A 25,696-nucleotide genomic window follows, 5' to 3' on the forward strand; every position below is an offset into this window, starting at 1 on the left:
GTGTTCAAAAGGAAGGGGGAACTGAAGAGTGAGGAGGGGGAAAGGAAGGAGGAAAAAACAAAAAAATTAGAAAAGAAAGACCTGTGAAAAATCTATTCATAGATTCCTACGGTACTTAAGATTTTCCAGATTAAGAAATTCTAACCTATATTATTCTTTTATGAATCTTAAAAGTACAGCAAATATTTGAGATTTTTAATATATTCAGCATTCTAAAATAGAAAAGCATGAAGAAAATATGGTATCAGTTTAATACTTCCTTGCTCTCCCACATGGTTTCAGGGTAATGCTGCCATAACAAAAATTTTCAAATTATTGTGTTGTAACAAGAATAGTTTAAAATAAAGTAATAAAAATTAATTGGTAAAAGATACCATAGAGAACACTGAGTTCTAGTTTAACTAACTTTCCAATATGAGGTGACTAATATTTACTTGTGTCCCTAACAGTATCAAGTATTATTAAGCTTTTCAAATATCTTTTTTCATTTAATCTTTAAAGTCCACAGTAGCTGGTGCCATTTTCCCTATTTTTTACAGAGAAATAAAGCAATATTCAGAGAACTCGTCCAAGGGTTACACAGGGAGTAATTAGCAAACTCAATTCATAACCATCTCTGGTCTACTTGACCCTAAAACTTATGAAATTTTCACAGTATCAATTTAACATGGAATAGACCAAAGACAAGAGAAGTAAAAGTTTCAAAGTCATGAGGCTTGTTAATGGCAGAAGTGGGATTAGAAGCCAATTTTGCTGACTCTTGTTTAAGTGTCCTTCACACCCCCAACTGGATTCATTCACATACAAATTCATCACTGAACCTTTATAAGATTTTGAAATATTCTTGTCATATTAAAACTATAATTAAAAATACTTGGCATGGATCAAGGAATCCATTAACCTTGGGAAGACTATTGAAAATCTTCATGTATACACACATACTACTCATTTTTTAAAAATCAGGTAATAAAAGGCTTGTTGGGGGGATGGATAATATCACTGACCTAGACATATGGAAATAACTATTGAAAATATAAAAAAGGAGAAATAATTTGCGTGAACCTACATTTCTTCTATATTTATTATCAGTCTCAGACTCAGGAAAACTTTTTCAAGTAATATCTATGTGCATCAAAATGTCTTAAGAAGTATTATAGTGACATATCTCCCTCCTCCCCCTATTTCTCACCTCCTAGTTCTCATTATTATCCACCTCCACAGATGAACCTTCCCTTTCTCCCTTCCCCTACCTTCAAATAAATTGTCTTTTTTTATTTAAAAAACAAAAAAACAACCCAAAAGTCTAGAAGCCAGGCATGATGGTACACACCTATGATCCCAGCACTCTGGGAAGCTGAGGCAGGAGGATCACAAGTTCAAGCCCAGCTTAAGTTATTTAGCAATTTAGAGAGACCCTGTCCAAAAAACCACTAGGAATCTTTGTAGCTGAAATAAACACCAATCATACAATAACAGGGCAACAGCTAGATACCACAGAGGTACACCCATACGTTGGAACTGTAATGAAACTACATTAAGTAAAAACAAAACTTTTAGAGCCAGGGATGTAGCTCAGTGGCACAGTGCCCGCCTGGCAAGCATAAGGTCCTGAGTTCGATCCCCAGTACCCAAAAATAAACAACAACCCCAAAACAAAAAACAAAACCTTTCAGAGTAATACATATAAGATATAAGATTTGTACATATAAGATTTGTATGAGCAAGGAAAAAAATCTAATTTTTAGTCTCAATACTGATGTATATAAATGGATGGAAAAAATATCTGCAAAAATACCCAACTAATGTAACAGCAATTAAATTACAAATGGACAACTTAGCAAATGTATATATGCATATAGTCAAGAATTAACTGGGCCAGGGATGTAGCTCAGTGGCACCGCGCCTGCCTGGCAAGCACAAGGACCTGAGTTCAATTCCCAGCACACACAAAAAAGAATTAACTAATTAAGTGGAGAGCCAGGGATTTAGCTCAGTGGTTCCTCCACCTTCCTCACAAGCACAAGGTCCCCAGTTTGATCCCTGGTGCCAAAAAAAAACCTAAGTGGAAACAAATTGAAAGATAAAAAAACCTAACTGTTGGGGATCCAGCAAGTGTGAGGCAGTGATGGGTTTGATCCACAGGCCCTAGGAAAGGGAGGAGGGGGGTGAGAGGAAAGAAAAGGGGGTAAGGAAGAAGAGGAGGAAGAGCAGGAGGAGGAGAAGGGTAGTAATACGTTTAGAATACAATTTAGGAATTCAAAGATAAACTACTCAAACATTTTTCCGTATTAAACTAACCTTTTATACATTTGGATAGCTAAATCATCAAAAATTACTACTTCTTTTCAAAATCAATTTAAATCCCCTTGTCTGATTTGAGGCAGCATCTCACTAAATCAATAAATTGCCGAGGCTGGCCTCTTTTTTTTTTTTTTTGGTACCAGGAATCAAACTCGGGACCTTGCACTTGCCAGGCAGGCGCCAGAACCACTGAGCTAAATCCCCAGCCCTGGCCTCTAACTTTTAATCCTTCTGCCTTAGCCTCCCAGAGTGCAGGTGGTATATGCCACCACACCTAGTTTCTATGGTATTTCTTTTTGTTGTTGTTGTTTGGTTCTTTTTTTTGGTACCAGGGATCGAACTCGGGACTTGGTGCTTGCGCAGCAGGTGCGCCAGAACCACTGAGCTAAATCCCTGGCCCTCTATGGTATTTCTTTCAAAGACCAAGCACAGCTTTATTATATACCACTTCCATTTCTATGAACTTAGTAAAACTGGGTGTGTAGTTAACCTCTTCATTTGTCCAGTAAAATAGTTCTTAGAGACAACTATAACAAACTGTAGAACAAACTGAATCAATAATCAATTCTTCATTACAAATAAAAGCATTCTTATACCACAAAGATAGGTCTAAGAGACCATAGCAAAATTAGCATTTTCAAAGCTTAATTTTGGCTGGGAAATCTGATGATTAAGAATAATAAGTCAGGGCTGGGGACTTAGCTCAGCGGCACCACACCTGCCTTGCAAGTACAAGGTCCTGAGTTTGATATCCAGTACCAACAAAAACAAAAACAAAAAACAAAAATCCCCAAAGAATGATAAGTCAGGCTGGCTGAGGTGGCACACACCTGTAATCCCAGAACTCTGGAGGTGGAAGTAGGAGGATCACCATGAGTTTGAGGTCATCCTAGGCTACATAGTGAGTTCAAGGCAAGCCTGAACTACACAGCTCAAAATCAAACAAACAAACAAAATTAAGTCATTCTTAAATTATTCTATTGCAGGATAAAATCACAAAGCAAAGATTTTTTTAGAATCAAAATGTCAGTTAATTGTAGATACTAATCTAAGAATTCCACTTCCTCATTATCTTTCTGAAAACTCAGTTTTGGTTTTTGTTTTTTGGGGGTTTGGGGGGGGGGGGTACTGGGGAATGAACTCGGGACCTTGCACTTGTGAAGCAGGCAGGGGAACCACTGAGCTAAATCCCCAGCCCTCAAAACTCAGTTTTTAAAACACTCTCCAAGTTTTTCAAAGGCAGTTGTTTGCTAGGAACCATGGGCATCAGGAGGATCACAAGTTCATATCTAAACCACACAGGATATATATGGTTTAATGAATGTAGTAAACATTCTTTCAGTCAAGAGTAAACATACAAACAAGAACACCAACCCTTCCATAAAGCTGTTAAAATAATCAAATTTTTAAATGTAACAATTTAAAAATACTACTCAGATCTATTTATGAATACAGCAACAGCCCTATTACATAGCTAAATTACATTGCTTTGAAGATTTCATTTAAATTCAACACAAATATATTACCATCTCCTGTATTACATTTCATTTCATATGTCCCTTAGGTAGAAAAATGGAAATTAAATACTACTCTGAGCTAGTTATCCTCTGAAGCATCATTATGCCCATTTTACAGATGGTTACTTTTGAGGTTCAGAAGCATTACTGTTCAGCCAGATTAAAACTCAGGTCACAAAAAACAAACAAAACAAAGAAACAACTCAGGTCACACATGAACTGAAGTGTAAATTGTCCTGGGAGAGACAGTAAACAAAATTTTATTGTCCATAAAATGAAAAATCTTTGATCTCTCCCTGCCTCACCCCTCAAGGGATGAGTTTTTAAAATCATTATTCCTGGGCCAGGGATTTAACTCAGTGGTTTCGCTGCCTGCCTCTCAAGCGGAAGGACCCGAGTTCGATCCCCGGTACCAAAAAATAAATAAATAAATAAATAAAATCATTATTTTTGACTTTAACTTAATTTTCCAGTTCCCTGGAACATTTCTATAGCAACCAACATGGAGGGCCACATCAGAGAAGAAAAAATCTTTTTAACTATCTTGAAAAATAAAGCTAAAAGCAAGAAATAAAAACACAAAGAACAATTATCATTACAGTTAGTATTAGAAGTCTCAAAAAAAAAAAAGAATTCTCAGCAGAGCATCAATTAATTCACAGAGAAAGTAATAGTCTTAAGATTTGCGGAGGTTCAGGGTTTTTCCAATAATGATACTCTGAAGACCTGCCCCCTCCTCTAAAGTACCAGGGACTGATCCCAAGGTCTTCTCACTAAGCCTTATCTCCTTTGAGATAGGTTCTTCTTAACTTACTAAATTGCCTGGGCTGGGCTCAAATATTTGTTCCTCCTGCCTCACCCTCCCAGAGGGCTTGGACTGCAGGTGTGCACCAGCACCACCCACCCTGCTCTTGATTTTCTTTAGTAGTTCATTCCTCATCAGTATGCTTAAAACTTTGCTCAGAGGAGCCAGGAAAAAAAATTTTCTTTCAATCTATTTAATCTTTTAAAAGAGTCATTCAACCTCTGTCATAAGTCTCTGCTTTCTTACCCACCTTTCAATGTTCAACCACTATTTAAAAATAACTGAACAAACACATCAAGAATCATATGAAATTCAATGGTCATATCTCAATTCTTTACTTCTTTCTACATAGTAGTTCAGTGTTAGACATGCTGCCATTTTCTGGCTTCTATGACAACACACTGTCCAAGTATTCTATTAAATAACAGATTCCTCCTTGCCAGTCTGTGTTAAGGGTTTTTCCTCTGCCCATCCTTGTGATGTAGGTGGCTGCTTAGAATTTTTTCCAATTCTCTTCTCTACAAGCTTTCCTACTGTGATTTCATCTATTTTTACACTTTCAACTACCAAGTAGACCCTGCTGCATTTTAAATCTGTATTTCAGTTCAGTCCTCTCTTCTGAGTGCTGAGGCACACACACTCACAAATAAGCACACAAACATATACATATACACACACAACCAGCTGACCATTATTTATCCATGTCCACTAGGGTCTCAAACTTAACATGTCCAATACAGTCTCCTCCTACCAAACCTTTTGTCTTTTGTCAATGACTGCTCATTCCCAATACCTGACTGAAAGTTACCAATATAACTTCCCTGGATTACTGTGACATCCCCCTTCCCCCGCTGGAGTTTGGGGCCTTGCCCACGCTAGCTAGCCAACTGCTATCCCACTAAGTTACATCCCCAGCCCTTTGTATTTTTTCCAGTCACAGTCTCACTAAGTTGCCCAGGGTGGGCTCAAGCTTGTGATATTCATGCCTCAGCCTCTCAAGTAGCTGAGATTATAGTAGAGGCATGTGCCACTGTGCCCAACTACTATGGTAACTTTTTAACTAGGCATCTGTGTTAACTGATGCCTCCCAACATAACAATGTTAAGCTGTAATAACTACAGACAAAGCTCATTTTACCTAACCTTGTTTTTTTGTGTCAAAACTATATATTTTTTTTTTAGTACTGGGGATCGAACTTGGGACCTTGAGCTTTCGAGGCAGGTGCCAGAACCACTGAGCTAAATCCCCGGCCCAAAACTGTATTTTTTACAAATTAATAGTTTGTGGTAACCCTTTGCTGAGGTAGTCTGTTAGTGCCATTTTTCCAACAGCCCAGATGATCACTGGCATTTTTGAGTCACAAAATGTTTTAATTAAGGTATGTATACTGATTTTTAGATATAATGCTATCATATACTTAACAGATTATGGAACAGTGTAAACCAAACTTTTATACGTACCCAAAACCAAAACAAATGTGTGACTTGCTTTATTGCAATATTTGGTTTAAATGTGGTGGTTTGGAACCAACCTCGTAATACTTCATAGACTAAGGTTCTTTTTAAAGATCAGAGAATAGCTTAGGTACCATTCCTCACTATTTTCTCTAGGGCCTTACTACACAGGAAGTTATCCCTTACATATTAGCAAACCTATCAATTGGGCTAACGGGGAACTCCTAGAAAAGAAACCTAGGGCCTTACCATTTTAGAGTAGAGTATTACACAACGGTCAAAAATACAAGCCTTGAATGACACTAGAAATCAATCACACCTAAAACAGAACACTACCCAGTGAACAGAATTCTTCTCAGGTGTATGCAAAACATTCTCCACAACACACCATAAAGCAATTGTCAATAAATTTTAAAGAATTAAGAAAATAAAAGAGATGTCTTCTGACCACAATGAAATGGAAGTTGGGAAGCTCAGAAATATATAGAGAAATAAAACACCTTCCTAAATGACCAACATGTCCAAGAAGATCTAAAGAGAAATTAGAAAATATTTTGAAAAAAATATAATTGGAAATGAATGAAAATGACACACCATACCAAAATTTACAGAATACAACTGAAGCAGGGCTTACTGGGGAATGAACAGCTTTAATGCTTATATTTTAAAAGAGGATGTCAAATCAATAATCTTACTTTGCTGTGTGTGGTGGCACATTTCTATAAATCCCAGACACTTGGAAAATTAAGGCAAGAGGTTTGGAATTTCAAGGCCAACCTAAACAACTTAGCAAATGAGTGAGACCCTGTTTCAAAATTTAAAAAATCAAACAAGTGTTAGAGATGTAGCTCAGTGTAAAGACCCTGGTTTACAAACCCAAGGTACCAAAAAAGAAAAGGAACATAAGGCGGCTGGGAATGTAGCTCAGTGGTGGAGTGCTCCTTGGACTTGCAATCCTCCTGCATCAAGCTTCCAGAGTGTAAAATAATTTTCTAAAAAGTGAAAAAAGGAAGAAGGAACAAGTTGATAAAATCTTTAGAGCAGCACTGACCAAGAAAAAGAAAGAATAAAATAAAGAGGTATAGTTCTACCAACATTACAGAAATACAAAGGTTTACAAAGGAATACAGTATAACAAAAAATTAGATCTGGATGAAGTGGATGGATTCCTTAAGAGCCACAAACTGGAAAAACTGACTAAAGAAATAGGTGACTTGGAGATCTGTAACAACTAGAGACTGAATTAATATTAAAAAAAACTATTCCCACACTTGTAATCCCAGCATGCAGGAAGCTGAGGCAGCAAGATCACAAGTTTGAGGCCATGGGCCACATACATAGTAAATTCAAGAGCACATAGATTGGACTACATAGCGAGACTACATAGCAAGACCCTGTCTCAAAAATCAAAATGAAACAAAACCAAGAAACTATTCCCTAAGGAAAGCTCAGTACTGGATGGATCCACTGGTAAGTTCTACCAAAAATTTAAATACTAATTCTTCACGAACTCTTCCAACATAGAAGAGGAAGGCATGCACCACCCAGCTCATTCTCCGGTCAGTATGAACCATTATACCAAAATGAGAGAAAGGCACCAAAAGGAAAAACAAAACTCAAACCAAAACATTAAAGAACCAGTATCTCTTATGAATATGAATGTAGAAATCCTCAACAAAACACTAGTAAACAAAATCTAGCAATATATTTTTTAAAACATTAAACATCACACTGCCAGGTATAGTGGCACATGCTTGTAATCCCAGCCCTTGGGAGGCAGAGGCAAGAGGATTGCTATGAATTTGAGACCGGCCTGGGCTACACAGTGAGTTCATGGCCAGCCTAAACTACACAGCAAGACCCTGTCTCAAAAATACAAAGACAGGGCCGGGGATTCAGCTCAGTGGCTCCACCACCTGCCTTGCAAGCGCAAGATCCAGAGTTCAATCCCTGGTACCAAAAAAAAAAACCCAAACAAAAAACAACACACACACACAAAAACCTGAACAACAACAACAAAACCAAAAAGAACAACAAAATTAAACATCATAAACCAGTTAGATTTATCTCAAGAATACAAGGTTGGCTTGACATATGAAAAGCAGTGAATATAACAAAGTAAAAAAATAAAAAGTTAAAAAATCACATGATTTCGATATGGAAAAAGTATCTGACAAAACTCAATACCCTTTCTTGATAAAAGCACTCAAGAAATTTAGACGAGAGGGGAACTTATTCAACCTCTGTTTACAGCATCCAACAACCCGAATGCTGGTCTTTTCTGTGTGGGGTTAACTGAGAAATCCTGGGCCAGTGTCTCTCTAAGGACACTGAAATCTGACTGGAAGAAAGTGTGGCCTAAAATTATACAGGAGAGAGACTTTGAAGGCTGTGTAGAGGAACTTGAGCCTCCAACTGACCCTGTGGTTGATGACCTTGTCACTATAGCAGAGACCATAGGCTCGCAGGTAGACTGTGGTGATGCTGAGGAACTGGTGGAGGAACTCAAAGGAACTGTCTAGAGAGGAACTTCAGCAACTTCTGGCTGAGCAACAGATGGCAGCTAAGGAGCTCTCTGAAGAGGAGGAGGAGGAGTATCAACAATCAGTGCAGCGAAGTTCTTCTTTGGAAAAAAAGGAAAGCTGCGCCACTGAAATAGCTCAGTTGGGAGAGCATTACATTAAATTAAAGGAAATCCTAAAAAAATGGACAGAGCTACAAACCTTTGTAGAGAAGACCCACCCAGACAGAGAAAAAGCCAATCACTGCATTCACTTGCTTAATGACAACGTCATGTCATACTATCGAACAGTGTTAAAACAAAAACAGACAATCTCAGACCAGTTTTTAGTTTTGAAAAGGTTGAGACCTAGTGGGCCAGAACTAGGTCATAGTGGGCTACAAACTCATCCAAGGACAGAAAAGACACCAAGAGCCAGATTTCTGAAGTTCTTATGGAAGAGGACTTATTCCTTCCGAATAATAACCACCTTCCATTTCATCCTTCCTTCCTGCAAGCCACAAATGTCAAACTGAATGGTGAGTACAGTATGAAATTGTTGTTTCTGGTAAACCAGGCACATTTTATAACTTTTTGGTGAATACAATAGGAAAATTATTGGTGTTTCTGGTGAATTTTGCACATTATACAATCCTTTTTTATTATGAAAAGGTTAAGGGGTGCTTTGGGAGGTTCGGAACATATTTTGGGTATTTCCATTATTTCTTACAGGAAAAATAGTCTTAACTTACAACCAACTTGAGTTACAGCCAGCCCTCGTGAACTAATTGAATTCATAAGTCAAGGGTCCACTGTAATTCCAACACTCAGGAGGCTGAGGCAGGAGGATCACCCTAAGTTTAAGGTCAGCCTGGGCTACATAACAAGACCCCGTCTCAAATAAATAAATAAATAAATAAATAAATAAATAAATAAATAAATGGGCTGGGAGATAATAGCTCAGTGTGAAGGCTCTGGATTCAATTCCTAGTGTAGGGAAAGGTGGGGGAGACAGCAGGCAGGGAAAAGATAGGATAAGGCCTCAGTAAGCTTTCTGGCTACTTAGAAAGAGTTAATTCTTGTTGGAAGGAGCAATTACAAGAGAGCTGACAAACAGAGCATGGGGAAAATGGGGCACCCCAGCTAAAGTTAGTTCTCCCTCCTCACCTTCAGTAAAGTACAAAAGAGACAAGATGGGGAGGAAGCTACAGAACAGAAAAGTCACTTAGTACAGTGGTACCTTGGTTCACAAACTTAATTCTTTCCATGATTCTGGTCACAAACCAAATTGGATGAGAACTGAATCAAATTTCCCCATAAGGCCAACAATGAACTTAACCTCTGAATTTGATTCAATTTTCATCCAATTTGGTTTTCAACCAGAATTGTGCGAAGAACTAAGTTCGAGAACCGACATACAACCTTGTATGTAAGGTCCCTTCTAACAAATCCATAAATTCTAAAGACAAGGCCCTGATAGGACAAAGAAAACCAAATGAAGCTCACTCAGGAATCTGCATGTAGGCAATATTGCCCGAGTTAAGGGTCCTAGGGCCTGAAACAGCCATTCAGGTCATGACAAGCTCTGGGGGAAGGATCTTTTCTGCCACCTAATAAAAGAGGCTGAAGACAAAGGTCCTCAGGTGACCCACTCCAAACAACCTGCCTTCTTCTCACAAGGTAGCTGTCTGTTCTCTCTTTCTTTCTCTCTCCTCTCCCCTCTCCTCTCCTCTCTCTCCTCTCTCCTACCTTTTGAGACAGGGTCTCATGCAGTTCAGGCTGGCCTTGAACTCACTATGTACCCCAGGTTGTTGGTGATCCTCCTGCCTCAGCCTCTCAAGTGCTAGGATTACAGGCAACCACCATCATGTCCAGCAACTTTTCTTTGTTTCAAATAAAGTGTTTTTGTTTTCTAACTTTGTATTTTTAATCCATTACCGGTGCAAAGTTTATGATTCCTAGTTGGCTGTGGTACAGCAGTGCAAGTGCACACCCCCAGACACAACACTAATACCACAAATTTTAGGTTTTTGGGGGGTTTTTTTGGTACCGGGGATCGAACTCGGGTCCTTGCGCTTTTGAGCCAGGCAGAAGAACCACTAAGCCAAATCCCCGGCCCCACAAAATTTTTTTTTAAAAAACACCCACAGCTCAGTGGTTCTGCCACCTGCTCCAAAAGCACAAGGAACTGAGTTCGATCCCCAGTACCAACAAAACAAAACAAAACAAAACAAAACCAACCCACAGATAACATCACACTCAATGAAGAAAGACTAAAGCCCTCCACTGCTGCTAGTCAACACTGTAGTGCAGTTCTAACCAGAGCTATTAGACAAAAAGAAACAAAAGGCATCAAACTGAAAAGAAAAAAGGGAAACTATCTCTACTCACAGATGACATGATGTTCAGTACAGAAAATCCCACAGAATCAATAAGAAAGCTAGAACTAATAATTATATTTGGCAAAATAGCAGGGTACAAGATCAACACATAAAAATGAGTTGTGTTTCTATATATCAGCAATGAACAATCTGAAAAGGAAATTAAGAAAGCAATTCCATTTAAAATAACACTAAAGCTGAGGATTTAGCTTAGTGGTTTGGCAACCTACCTCGCAAGTGGAAGGTCCTGAGTTCAATCCCCGGTACCAAAAAAAAAAAAAAAAAAAGTAAAATAACACTAAAAAGAAAACATTTAAGAACTTAAAGAAAATGTAAAATTTATACTTTGAAAAACACAAAACATTTATCATGGACGTCCAGTCTTTTAGCTTGCCAGACCACAATGAAGAGAAATTGTCTTGGATTGCATATACAATACATAATATGGTTAATGTATAAAAATGGCAAAACTTCCTTTATTATTATTTTTGCTTTTTGTTGTTTTGGTTTTTTGAAACAGGGTCTTGCTATGTAGTTTGTGCTACCCTTGAACTCACTATATAGCCCACAATGCCCTCAAATTCATAGCAATCCTCCTGCCTCAGCCTCCCAAGTACTGGGATGACAGGCATGCGCCACCATACCCAGCTATTTTTTACTATAGTATTTTATTCTATTTTTTATCATAACATAAAAAAGGGAAAGGAGCCCACTGGTTTGCTTGGTTGAACAAGCCTTGTTAGATAGGTCCTATTATTTAGAATTATTCTAAATAAGCTGAAAATTCCCAGGCAGCTTCTTCATAGAAAGTGAACTAATCAAAAATTCATATGGAATTGCAAAGGAACCAGAATAGCCAAAATAATCTTAAAAAGGGGGGGAACAAAGTTGGAGGTTTAACCTTCTTGATTTCAACACCATAAAGCAAAAGTAATCAGGACAGGGTGGTAATGCTTAAAGAATAGACATAGAAAAAAAAGAGTAGACATAGATCTTGGGCCAGGATGTAGCTCAGTGGTGCCCCACCTGCCTTGCAAGTGAAAGGTCCTGAGTTTGATCCCTGGTGCCGGGAAAAAAATAAAAGACATAGATCTATGGAACAGAATTGAGAGTCCAAAAATAAGACCAATGTGTCCACAGTCAACTAGTTGTTGACAAGGATGCCAAAACCATTCAATGGGGGAAAGAACAGCATTTCCAACAAATGGTACTATGACAAGATAGCCACATGCAAAGGTGTACCCTAACTCACATTGTGTTAAAAAAAAAGCTGAGAAGAGAACTAAATATGGGACCTGTAACTATAAACTAATGGCTAAATTTGAAAAATGGCACGCACTCTCAACATTTATCTTAAAAATGGAGAAAACTGGAACAATTTAAACAACAAAATAAAGTAGTGCTGCATTGAAGCAATACTCTTAAGTGAAATAAATAGGACACACATGTGTAAATACCTAATAGTTTCTCTAGTGTGAATAACTGAAAGTGTAAATAAGGACTAAAAGGTATAATAGATAATGTGAAACAGGAAGAAAAGGGGCAAAGGGAAAGAGGAAGGGGAAGTTGGGAGGGGTGGGGGAAAGGAAAGAAGGGAATGGAATTAACATGAGAAAATGAAAAAATGGAAACAAAGTCTTTGTAAAAAGGGAGGGATGGAGGGGTTGAAGGGAGGGCAGGGGAAGGGGGAAAAATAAGAACGAAGAGCGATTATGTAGTGGTGCAAATTTCCAATGATGAATGTCATTATATTGTATACCCAAAATGTACCAATAAAATAAAATTTAAAAACTAAAAATAAAAAATAAAGTAGTGCTGGATTACAATCCAAAGTATAAAATACATATTGATATGTATAATGATAAAAATAATTGACTGAATAAATTTACAGAGAAAGACAAATCTCTCAAGTGGAAAAATTACAAATGAATTCTGTAGATACTCCACTTTAAGGGACAGTTAGCATAAATTTTTAAGTATGGGCTATCCACAGTGATTTCCTTCCTAGAGTACAGTATGCAAATTGAGAAACAAAAGAGTAACTTTACAATGGAGAAACCTGACAAATACTACCTCAGCCAGGAGATTACACCTCAATATCAATAGTCATAAATCATGTTGACAGTGATGAGAAGCAAACTTTTACCTCTGGTTTTCTTTTCCCAAACTCACAGAACCACTTTACTCACAAGAAAAAGCATCAAATTCCATTAAAAGGGCATCCTACAATATATCTGAGCAGAGCACCTTAAAACTGTAAAATCACCAAAAACAAGCAAAATCTGAGAAACTCACAGCCAAGAGGAAGCTAGGTAAATAAATACATAACTAAATGTAATGTGGTATCCCACTAAATGTAATGTGCACTAGAAAAAGGATATCAGGTAAAAACTTGAAGAAATAAGAACAGACTACAATTTTAGTAATATAAATATGGCATCAAACTTTAGTATCAGTATTGGCTCATTAACCCTAATAGACGTACCACACTAATAGCCTAAGATGAAAACAACACGGGAAACGGGGGGGGGGGGGGGCCCCTCTGCGCAAATTTCCCACAAATCTAAAACTATTTCAAAATAATGTCTATTACTAAGAAAGAGACACAAATAGTACAATCAAAATTCACACCTGGGTTTCTCTAGCTTTATTACTATTATAAAACCTCCAATGGGGTTTTTTTTCCCAAACCTTCAATCTGGGCCATGCATACATAGTACGGGTGGCCTTGATTTACTTTGAATAATTGCTCGCAATAGAAGTGATGCCAAGAGAGCTCCTAAGCCTAGTTCTCTAGAGATCTTGCAGTTTCTACATACTCTTTTGGAATGGGAGGAAGCTTGAACAAGCCTGCCTGAGAATGAAACCATGTAGAAAAAGAGAAGTCGAGTGTGGTGGCTCCCAGCACTGAGGAGGCTCAGACATGAGGATTTGCTGTGAGTTCCGAGGCCAGCCTGACCTACAGAGCAGAAACCCTGTCTCTAAAAACAAACAAACATGGGCCGGGAATTTAGCTCAGTGGTTCCACTGCCTGCCTTGCAAGCACAAGGACCAGAGTTCGATCCCGGTACCAAAAAAAAAATAAATAAAAATAAACAAACAAACCCACCCAGCCAAGCCCAGGCATGGTAGCACACAACTGTAATCCCAGCACTAGGGATGCTAAAGCAGGATGACTGCCACAAGTTTGAGGCCAACTTGGGCTACACAGTGAGTTCAAGACCAGCCTGAACTACAAAGTGAGACCCTGTCTCAATCCCCCTCCTCCAAACAAAACAAAAAAACTACAGCCCCATTCAGAGCGACCAGATAACTGAAGTTACACAAGTAGCCTCAGGGGAGAACCATTCAGCTAAAGCAGTACACATTACTGACTCACAGAACTGTAAGCAAATACAATGATTCCTTTAAGCCACTAAATTTTAAGGTGTTTTGTTACTCAGTAATAGATATGATAGCTGTTTACATAAATGGCATGATTTTAATTTTTAAATTCCATCTTAACCTGTTTAGGTATTTATTTGTAGTACTAGGAATTGAACCCAAGGCCTTCACACTGAGCTACCTCCCAGCACCTTTTTTTTTTCTTTAATTTAGAGACAGGATCTTGCTAAATTGCTAAATTGCCCAGGCTGGGCTCTAACTTATGATCCTTCTGCCTCAGCTTCCAAGAGTGCCAGAATTATAGGCAATGGCCAATAATAACATCATGCCTGGGGCTCATCTTAGTCTTTTGAGAAAACAATGCTGAACACAATATTGATATTGGAATAGAATCTGAAAAGTTCTCTTAAGTGAATGACAACCTGTTTAATAAAGTAAATCATCCTCTTCTTTTGAGGTACTAAAATTACTAATATATTAAAGTACCTTAAAAAACACATGCCCAAATTCAACTTTACAATCCTGTGACCCAAATTATCAGTAACTGAAAGCAAAATGCCACATTTTCTTAAGTACAATATGGACTGTAAACCTCTTTTTTTTTGGTACCGGGGATTGAACTCGGGACCTTGCGCTTGCGAGGCAGGCGCCAGAACCACTGAGCTAAATCCCCGGCTCCTATAAACCTCTCCTGATTTAAAATACATACCACTTATGCTCAATTTAAGTCAACTAAAATTTATTATATTCCAAACTCAACAGGCTTTAATTGGCATCCACGCAGTAGTCCTCCACGCTGATGTGCCAAAGCAGCACTAACTCTTACAGTGATAATGATTCCTATGTTCCAAGCTAGATGTTGTCAGTCCTTACTGGCAATCTAAAGACTGAACTTTCCTTATCATCACCTCACACATCTTCAGAAAAGTTATACTTGCTTTCACCTACCTACCTACCTACCACCTACAAATGACAGTTAAATAATTACAAATATTTTCCCCTAACATCTTGAAACTGTGGAAGGAAAGGGGATCTATCATTTAGTTATAGGTTATCACATTCAACTTTCTAGTAATGTTCTGAAATAGATACTATTACCTCTACTGATGAAAAAAGTAAAGAAAATGGATAATTCGTGTAACTTAGTCACATTTGAATCCAAATTTGTGCAACACAAAACCTGTATTTTTTCTACTATAACACAATGCCTTCTAACTTCAGTACCTGTAATTTTATACTTCTTTAAAAAACATTTATTTTCATTAGTGCATATTAATTTTACAAAATATTGGATTTTAGTTTGGCATTTTCATAAAACAACATATTTTGCTCATCTCTATCCTCTCTACTACTATTCCTTTCCTTTTAGTACTAGGGATCAAACTTGGGACCTTGCACTTTCGAGGCAGGTGGCAGAACCACTGAGCTAAATCCCCAGCCCCTATTCCTTTCCTTTTGTCTAACACAGTCTCTCACAACTACTTTTATGTCATCTTTTTTTTTTTAAAAGATTCCATATATTAGGGAAAACATATGATAACTGTCTTCCTATAAGACTGGCTTATTTTTTGTTTGTTTGTTTGGTTTTTTTAAGACTGGCTTATTTTAAAAGGACAATCTCCAGTTTCCTTTTTCTACAAATGATATAATTTCATTCTTTATGGTGAATAAAGTCCACTGTATATTCCACATTTGCTTTATCCATTTACCTGTATTATACTTCTTAATAATTACAGTAGTCCATCATGTTAAAAAACTAAAGGAGGAACACTCCAAATTCAAGGCCAGCCTGGGTCACACAGTGAATTCAAGGACAGCTTGAACTACACAGCGACACTTGTTTCAAAAGCCAAAAGAACAAAAACCCCAAACAAATAAAAACAAGTGAGCAAACAAATGCAACATGTTTTTTCTATAATATTTCTATATTATTAAATGAATTATCTCTATAATCTTCTGGCCAAGGCTTAACATCATTAATCTGCTTATTTTTAAGGATTCTGCCTTATAGAATTTCCAGAAAATAATGTCCAAGTGACTTTCAATTCCAAGTAGTATTTGAAAAATAAGGTCACAAAGTGCAAGCTGGTCTGGTGGTGCATGCCTGCAATTCCAGGACTCTGAAGGGTGAGGCAGGAGGATATCAAGTTAGAGGCCAGCTTAGAACACTTCAAGACACTGACACTGTTCAATGGGAATGGGAGGGAGGAGGGAGAAAGGAAGGGACAAGAAAAAAAGTGAAAATAGAAGGAAAAAATGGACACAGGAAGGGGAGGGGGGGAAATGGGAAAAAAAGAGGAAGGATGTACTATGTACAGGTGCAAATTCCCTATGATGAGTGTTATTATTATGTATGCCTAAAATGCACCAATAAATGTTTTGCTGTGAAAAAAAAAAGAGGGCAGGGGATATAGCTCAGCGGCACAGTGTTTGTCTGGCAAGTGCAAGGCCCTGAGTTCAATTCCTGGTACAAAAAAAAACCCCCTAAAACCTTCGAGACACTGTCTCAAAGTAAAAAACAAGAAAAGAACTGACTGATTCTACTTTAGATTTGTAGGTTATTTTTGCATGCAAAATTTCATTCTGAAGAGTTTAAAAGAATGAACAAATTACTTCATGAACTCCAAACAGAAGACAACAGCTACAATGAATCTCACTTATATTGTATTAAATATTCTTCTATCTTTTCATAAAGTAGTTTGGAACAGGAATGTAAAGTGTAAAAGATGTTTTGATAATTCCCAAATAGCTGCTACTATTAGAGAACTTAATGATTTGTTGCTTACTACATCAGAATGAAATATTAAGACACTTCCTTCAACATATGCAATGACAATCTTCAAGAGATTAAATTCATGCTTAAGTTTGTGTACTATGTGTGGCAGGGAAGAGGGAATAAGAGTCTGATATGAGTTGCACAATAATTAGTATTATACTTTATTCTTTAGTAAAAACAGGGTCTCCAGTTTTTCTTAAAAGAAAAAGAATAGTTGGTCCCACTCTTCCCCTAACCCTGCACCTTTCCCCTATTTTTCTATAAGCATTAATATGTGAATTCCCTCAGGGAAGGCCTTTCCTGATCATTTATTTTAAATTAATACCCTAATCCCAATCCCTCTCTCACCTTCTTCTACTCCACAATAAAATAACACTGTCAAACAAGAAAACTGACTCAGGTAATGGATCAAGCCAAAGAACTCATAACTTAATTTAAAAAAAAAGATATATGGAAAACCTTACATACTTTTGGAGTGATAGGGGTTGAGACAGGGTCTCACTATGTAATCCAGGCCAACCTCAAATTCATGAGGATCCTCCTGCCTTGCCCTTCCAAGTGCTGGGATTATAGGCATTCACTGCCATGCCCAGGCTTATGTACACTTAAAAGTTTTTAGTAAACTTAATGAGAGGCTAGATTCAAGCAGAGTAAGTTAACATTTGAAAACCTGCTATCAATAGGTAACTAATACAAAAACCATATAAAATACGGGTTTCAAAAGCAGTTACAGGGCAAGCATTTCAAATTGAAGATTAAAATCCAGGTGTTTGCTGGGGATGGTGGGATGCACCTGTAATCCAGCACTGTGGAGGCTGAAGCAGGAATATGACAAGTTAAGAGTTAGCCTGGGTGACTTGGCCAGACCTGAACTCAAAATTAAAAAATAAAGGAAAGTGCTAGGGATGTAGCTCAGTGTGAAGGGCCTGGGTTTAATCCCCACTCCCAAACAAAACAAAACAACGTTTAGCAGAAAATGTGGATTAAAAAAAGACTTTTAAGCAAATGTACCCAGTATACAGAAAAGGTCAAATCAAGACCATACAGTGTGTGGCTAGTTTTAGCAAAAAACTCAATATAAAAGTACAGTTTACCTCAAAAGAAAAGCAAGAGACCGAGATGAGGCCCTCTATTTTTCCAGTTGTAGACACTTTATCATCATCAGTTTAGGAAAATACAAGCTTCCACTGTAACCAATTTGGATTTTACAGATCAAAATGTAGTATGATTTTTTTTTAGGCAAAGTCTCACTATGTAGTTCAGGCTGGCCTTGAACTCACTATGTATCCCAGCCTGGCCTTGAAATCACAGCAATCCTCCTGCCTCAGGCCCCAGAGGGCTGGGATTACAGGTGTATGCTACCACGCCCTGTTTAGTTTGAACAGAATTTAAATGTACTTTGGTGTTAATAAAGAATTGTGGATACTCAAAGTGTTCAGTTAAATACTACTCACCCTTACCAGCCCCAAATCATATGAGCCCGAGAAAGTTATCTTCTTTCTATAACACATGAAGTGAATAACATTCTTCTATCACAACTGAGTTTCTCTCTGTAGAGAGAAATCAGCTATAAGATAATATTTCCTCATTTGAGATTTTGTGTCCCTCCCCACCGCACCGCCCACTCCCCATACTGGGGACTGAACCCAGGGCCTTAGCTCTGGGCTATACCCCTAGCACTTTTTAAATTTTGAGACAGGATCTTGCTAAGTCACTAAATTGCCCAGACTGGGCTCAAATTTGTAATCCTCCTGCATCAGCTTCCCAGAGTGCTGAGATTACATGCATCCATGAGCATACCCAGCTCCCATTTGAAATTCTAATTGTTTAAATAATGAATAATAAATTTACTAAATCTGTAGTGATAGCTTGTATAAATTATAAGGCTACTTTAAAATTACATAATATATAATCAAATGGTCATCAATAACCTCTTCAAAAATGAATATAAAGTATAAAAAGCAAATCCAACTAGTGGTAATCCTATGAGAGAACTACAATAAGGAGATGTAGGTTCTAATTCCAACTCTACTACTGATAGGCTCTGAGAGTGTATATCCTAAATACTCAAAATGTTTAGAGAAAAAAACAAAGTAAAATGATTTTAAGGACAAAGAGTCAAGTAAAAGATGCTACTATAAAAGAAAACCATACTACAAAGGCTAGATACTTGGTTCTTTAGGGGAATGATGTATTTTAAATTATGCTGTATAAATTAGCTGACAGCACAAGCAACAAAACAGTTGGTAAAGCACTGAAAATGTAGGCCTAAGGACAAATTAAGACCCTGTAAATAGGTATATTCTCTGTGACAATGAATATAAATAGAAAAATGAAACCCGAACATGTGCTTTCCAATGTGGTAGCCACTAGCCATGTGTGGCTACTCAGCCCTCCTAATGTGCTGGTATGACTGAGGAACTAAATTTTAAATTTTATTTACTTAAAATTTAAATGTATCCAACAATAGATTATTATTCAGTAGTAAAATGAAATGAGTTGTAAAGCCATGAAAAAGGATCCTTAAATGCATATTGCTAAATGAAAGAAGCCAGTCAGAAAAAAGGGCTCCTTTAACAGTCTCTGTTTTGGGAGAAAGCCAAGCATAGGGCCAGTATCAAGGTTTTATTCATTCAAAGAAGCCAGGTGTGGTGGTGTAAGACTACAGTCCCAGTTACTTGAGTTCATGGGTTTGAGATCAGCCCAAACAACAAAGTGAGGCCCCCCCACCAAATATTTATTCAGCAAGGATTAAAAAGTACCCCTTCAACAAGGATTAAAAACTCTAAATACTCTCAAAGATTAAATAAAAGTCATAAAATTGTAGTCATAAGTATCAAAGAGTTTCAATATAATTCTAAAACTCATTTCCCATTGTAACTTGAAGTAAGTCTTTTGTTTATATTTCTTTCCACCAGGCGTGGTGGAGCATATCTGTAACCCCAGCACTGGGGAGGCTGAGGCAGGAGGATCGTTGGGAGTTTGAAGCCAGGCTACACAGTGAGTTTCAGGCCAGTTCAGACTACTTGGCAAGACCCTGTCCCAAAAATGAAAATTTAAAAAACACAGCTTTTGCCTGGGGATTTAGCTCAGTGGCACTGGGCCTACCTCATAAGCACAAGGTCCTGAGTTTGATTCCCATACCAAAAAAAAAAAAAATCACAAGAACGAACAACCAAAAAACAATGGTTTGACTTACATTTCTTTTCTTCTGTACATAAAGAAAAACTAAAAGGCACAAGTTCTATATAAGTCTATTAGTTGCTCACATTTGAACAGACCATCAATTCAAAAAACACAAATCAGAGAATTTGAATAAAACTCTTGTGATCAAAACTAAAACCAGTGCTATAATATATAGACTTATATACAACTTGTGCCTTTTAGTTTTTCTAAAACTACATAGCAAGACTCTGTCTCAAAAAAACAAAAACCCCAAAAAACAAAAAACAAAAACTGCTGCAGCTCTCATCTTTTCTTTCACAAAGTAACCCTGGCAGCATGCCTAATGTACTTAGGCAGTGCAAAGAAACGGTTTTTTATTCTTAAACACAATCCAAAGGTTTTTATGTACTTTCAATTGTACACAGTATTCTTCCTCAATATCTCAAAATAACTTTATTTAAATCCAGAGATTAAAAAAATAGAATGGGTGTCAGAAATGCAGAGGAGAGGGGAATTTTTAGAATTAGATCAAGGTGGTAACTATACAACATTACAAACATACTAAATGCTACTGTTCACTTTGACATGGTTAACACGTGAATTTCACCTCAAAAATTTTTTTACATTGCTGGCACAGAGGCTCCTATCTGTAATCTATCTGTAATCCTACCTCTGAGAGGTGGAGGCAGGAGGATCACAAGTTTGAGCCCAGCTAGGGGAACCTAGTGACTTAGCAAGAGCCTGTCTCAAAAAAACCAAAATGGGTTGGAGATATAGTGTGAAGGCCCTAGGTTATCCTAGTACTGATCCCTTCACCCCAAACAAAATTGAGCTCTTTAGAAAAAACAATGCCACCATGTAGCTCAGTAGGAGAGCATTTGCCAATTGCTATGAGTGCTGGATTTGATTCCCGGCACCAGTCATCCCATCCAAAACAAACAAACCCCATATTGCTACCATGTTCAAATGCTATTCTTTTTTTTTTTTTTTTTTTTTTTGTACCGGGGATTGAACTTGGGTCCTTGTGCTTGCACAACAGGCAGCGAAACCACTGAGCTAAATCCCGGGCCCTCAAATGCTATTTAGATCTTAAGAGATTTTTAGACAAATTGCAATATAAATTATTATATATGCACAACTATAATCAGTGAGAGGTATAATGATGTCAACTGAAAACACTGCTTCATAAGTGTCAAAAGAATACTGGTGACATACGTGTGTATTGTAATCTCAAAGAAAAAATAAATAAGCCTTAAAATATTTATTCCTCTGTGACAGGAAGTGCTTTCACACAGTTCCAAACTGTAAATGTAAAGTGAATTCAAATTTGGGGAAAATTGTTTTCCCACACTTTAATCCATCAGGAAAATATGAAGTATCTCACCTATTATACAAAAGCAAACAAGAATACTACATTAAAAGAAAACAAACACAAATATCACCAATAGCAGATAGAAATGAATGTTGTCTAATTATCTTGGGTATGCAGGCAACATTACTGTGAGGTATACCTCACACTGAAAATGTAAGGAATACCTTAAGAAATCTAGAATAAGAAAAATTTCCCTGTACAAATGTCTTATAAAATTTTTCTTATAACCTCCAAGGATACCCCAAATCCAGCCCAGACTTCAAGATTAAACAGAAGAAAAGGAGGTCTTTAAGTAGATCCTAGGGAACACGCTGATTTCAAAATCTGTGACTATTATGGTACAGGTTAGTGGTGGCAAACCTATGGCACAGTACCCCAGCAGGCTGTCTGTATCTCTGAAAGCTCTACGTGGTTCACTATGACCGGTACAGGCCAATCTAGTGAGTCCAATTCTGAAGAATACCTAACCCTAAGCATAGAGAGGGCCAAATCTAAACCAGGTCAGAGTCCCTGCCAGGGAACATCTGATCCGAGGTGTTCACCAAACAGGGATCATTTATCAGTTTGTTCTTCACTTTGTTGGATGCTGCCCACTTTCAAGAGACATGTAAGAATAATACTGCTGGGGATTTACCTCAGTGGTTGCACCGCCTGCTGCACAAGCACAAGGACCCGAGTTTGATCCCCGGTACAAACAAAAAACAAAACAAAACAAAACAAAAGAATAAAACTGATTAGACTCCATCATACTCCATGTCAAACTTTAGTATCTGAGGTGAAAAATACCACAGAATTCTAAATGATCTATGGCTTTAAAAAATTATAAACAAATTGCAAACATTATCTGAATCAACTTTAACACCACTGAAAGTTTTTAAAGTTATTTTAAAATTTTCATCAAGTACTTCAAAGGTACAATTGTTTACATAACAAATTAAAGCCATAAAACAACTGTAGTGATGCCACAAATCTATCCTATATAAATGGTATGAATTTATTTCATAAGAGTTCAGTTCTGCTAAAAACAAACATGTTTTTCTTTTCTGATTCACATAAACAAATACTTTCTTGGTCACGTAAGTGAATATTTGGCAGGACACAAATAATAGAAAATTAGGGCTAATGCCAAGCACAGTATTACACAACATAGTTCACAATTTTTTTTAAAAGTCTTAACATAGATCTTTCAAAGTTTAACAGTGTCATATATGGTGGCAGCAGTAAAGCATCTAATTTGTATCATAAGCCCTGGGATTAAGTAAACTCTTTTACTTATTAATTATATGACCTTTTTGTTATGGTAGTTACTCAGCTTCTCCTAGCCTCAGATTCTTCATATGGATAAAGACAATACTACCAATGCTGCAGCATAATGAAGAGGATTAAATGAGATGTTTCTATTCACTCAACAAATACACTCTGAAACACTATAATTTTTGTTATGTACAAAATAACCCTTTCCAATCTCTCCAAATAACTAAACATATATTTACTTTTTTGTTTTAACTTATCATATTAACAGGAAAATGGAAATATAATTCCTTACGTTATGGTTCCGAAACTTCTTAGGAAATGTTTAAATTACTATTTGAGAAAATCTGAATTGAAATGAGACTAAGCACTTAAAGATATAATAATTGAATCACATCTTCAAACAAATTTGACATAAATAAGTAAAATAAATTTCCATGTGAAAGTTTTCAGCCACTCAAAACACTGTTAGGCATAAAGCACTAATGTGTATCCACTATACTTCAAATCCGCGTTTATTCAATTACTAGTCTACTCACCATCAATTCTTATGGAAGAGCTAGGAACTAGACTAGTGCTGTTCATTAAACTTATCACCTGACGATGCTTTTAATTATGACAGACATGGATCAATTCTAATTAGAAATTCACCCCTAAAATGGGTGAAAGATATTAACTGTTACCTTCTCTCCACGGTCAATTTTCGTTTTAAGAATTTGAACTAAAGCCCTTACAATGACAGACGCTGCAAATGAATATTAAACAGTGGGAAGCAATTTTCAAAACCACAGTTGTTTTTAGCTAATTGTAAGTGTTGAAATCTTACAAAATATAGTTTAGAAATCATGTCTCAAATTCACAAGAAAAGGTTGGTCTTCAACAATTTCAGGACAAACTAATAAAAGGAAAAATTAGAACACAAGAACGGGACACAAGAAATTCTATGGCTGGAGATGAATCTGAAGAAGTGTATTTTATGCTAATTAATGTTTCCTGCGGTGCACATTAATAATTCAAAACGGGTCGTTTGAAGAAAAGTTCTAGTCAAACATTACAATTTGTAGCCAGTAAGTGGCTTTGTTTCTAGTTTCAGGGAGAATTCTGGGATGTCAAGAGTTATATCATTATTGCTCCGAAGAGCCCTTCTTTCAATTCACTCTCACCAGGGACACACTGTTTACGGAGAACTGATGCTTAGAGACGTCTGCACAGATACAGCCCTCGCCACTCCATCCTTTACCGATAACCACATTTTGTGTATTGCTGTTGCAGCACTTTTTTTTTTTTTAAAGACACCTGCAGGCTCCATTTCCCCTTCGCCGACTGGGAGAAAGAAGACTGTCTCGGGCTCGATTTCCAGGAGCTCCAGGGAAACGGACACCAGGGAGGGGGCTGGGAAGGGAGCAGCCCCGAGGTGCCAGGCGGCCCAAGCCGCGCCTGTTTACGGGCGCCGTCGCCCTCCCCCACCCACTGACGGGGTCCCACAGCGTTTCCTGCGCGCCTCTCCGCCGGCCGCGGGCCTCTCCCGCCCTCGGGCTCCGTCCCCGGCAGGCCCCGCAGGCGGCACGCCGAGGCCTGAGGCCTAAAGGACGCCGGCCGGCCAGTGACAACCGGGCCGGGGAAGCCGGGAGGCGAGGCCGCTGGCCCGCCGCGGCCGCCTATTGTTCCGACCCTAGCCCCGGCCGCCCGCTCCCCACTGGCTGCGCCGCCCGCCGCTCGCTCACCGCGCTGGTCCGAGCCGCAGCTCCTCTCAGCTCCGAGTCTCCGCGGCCGTCGCTACCGCCGCGGCAGCTGCCGTCGTCGCCGCCGCCACCATCGACTCTGACTCTGTCCCAGGCCGCCGGGCCACGGCCGTCGCCGCCGCTACCACCAGCGCCGCCTCCAGCCCCCCACCTGCTGCTGCTGAGGCCGCTCCTGCAGCAGGGGCCATCTTGTTGGTCGGCCTCCTCTTCCTCCTCCTCCTCTTCCTCCTCCTCTCGGTCCTCCGCTGCCCCGTCGCTCGTTGTCCTCGTCTCCTTCCTCTTCCTCAGACTCCGACCCGCCCCGGAGACTGGGGCGGAGAAGAGGCGAGGCTCCTCCTCCCGGAGGCGGGGCGGGCAGAGGGCGGGGCGGGGCGGGGCGGCGGTGGGTGGGGGTGGGCGGGTGCCGGGAGCAACACTCTGAGTCACTGGCCATGACGCCCGGGAGGGGCCGCCCGGGAGGAGCCGCGTCGCTCCGTGCCCTCCCTCCCGCCGCGCCCACGCGCCCGGAGCCTGGATCCGGTCCCTGAGTCCGCCCTGCCGGCCCTCCAGCGCCTTGGGCCCTGGCGGCGAGCTGAGTTAGAAAATTATTGTGGTTTTCGTCCAGTCCTGGAATATCTCCACTCCTGTGGCTGTCTCAGCTCTGCACCCTGCCTCTGTTTTCTTCTTTTGACTTACCCTACACTCCACCTTTTTTTCCCTTCGTCTTTATCCAGGCTTTCCGTCACACCAGTTTTGCTCTCGTCACCTGTCCCACGGAGGACCCAAAGAGTTCAGCCTCCCAGGGCAGTGGCCCACCCTAAAGACCTGCCCAATCATTGCTCCGAAATCTCTCTCCAGCTTTCTCCAGAACAATAAGAGCAACATGAGGGTGACAGGAAAAGATTCCACTCAAAGAAGAGCTCGTGGATCTAAAGGCTGATTTTTAACCCTTTGGAAAATTGGCTAGGGGGAATGGGAGACTTCTCCGAGACAATTCGGAAGGTTAGCCAAATTCCTGCTTTTGAGAAGGGAGAAGAATGGAATTTTTGTTTTGTTCTGAGAGTTTCAC

The 25,696-nt window shown here is 38.8% G+C and overlaps 1 protein-coding gene across 2 annotated transcripts in view; it reads right to left on the bottom strand.

Moving 5' to 3' along the window:
* Rc3h1 (ring finger and CCCH-type domains 1) overlaps positions 1 to 24,760 on the bottom strand; it is a 97,559-nt gene extending 72,799 nt beyond the window's left edge. For both annotated transcript variants that reach the window (XM_087194336.1, XM_087194335.1), the window contains exon 1: positions 24,631 to 24,760. The gene's annotated coding sequence lies outside the window, so the exon portion shown is untranslated. The remainder of the gene's footprint in view (positions 1 to 24,630) is intronic.
* Positions 24,761 to 25,696: the final 936 nt, after the last annotated feature.

This window comes from Heterocephalus glaber, unplaced genomic scaffold (assembly GCF_053883595.1).
Source record: "Heterocephalus glaber isolate CG9 unplaced genomic scaffold, H.glaber_assembly_v1.0 deba00001600, whole genome shotgun sequence".
Lineage (NCBI taxonomy): Eukaryota > Metazoa > Chordata > Mammalia > Rodentia > Bathyergidae > Heterocephalus > Heterocephalus glaber.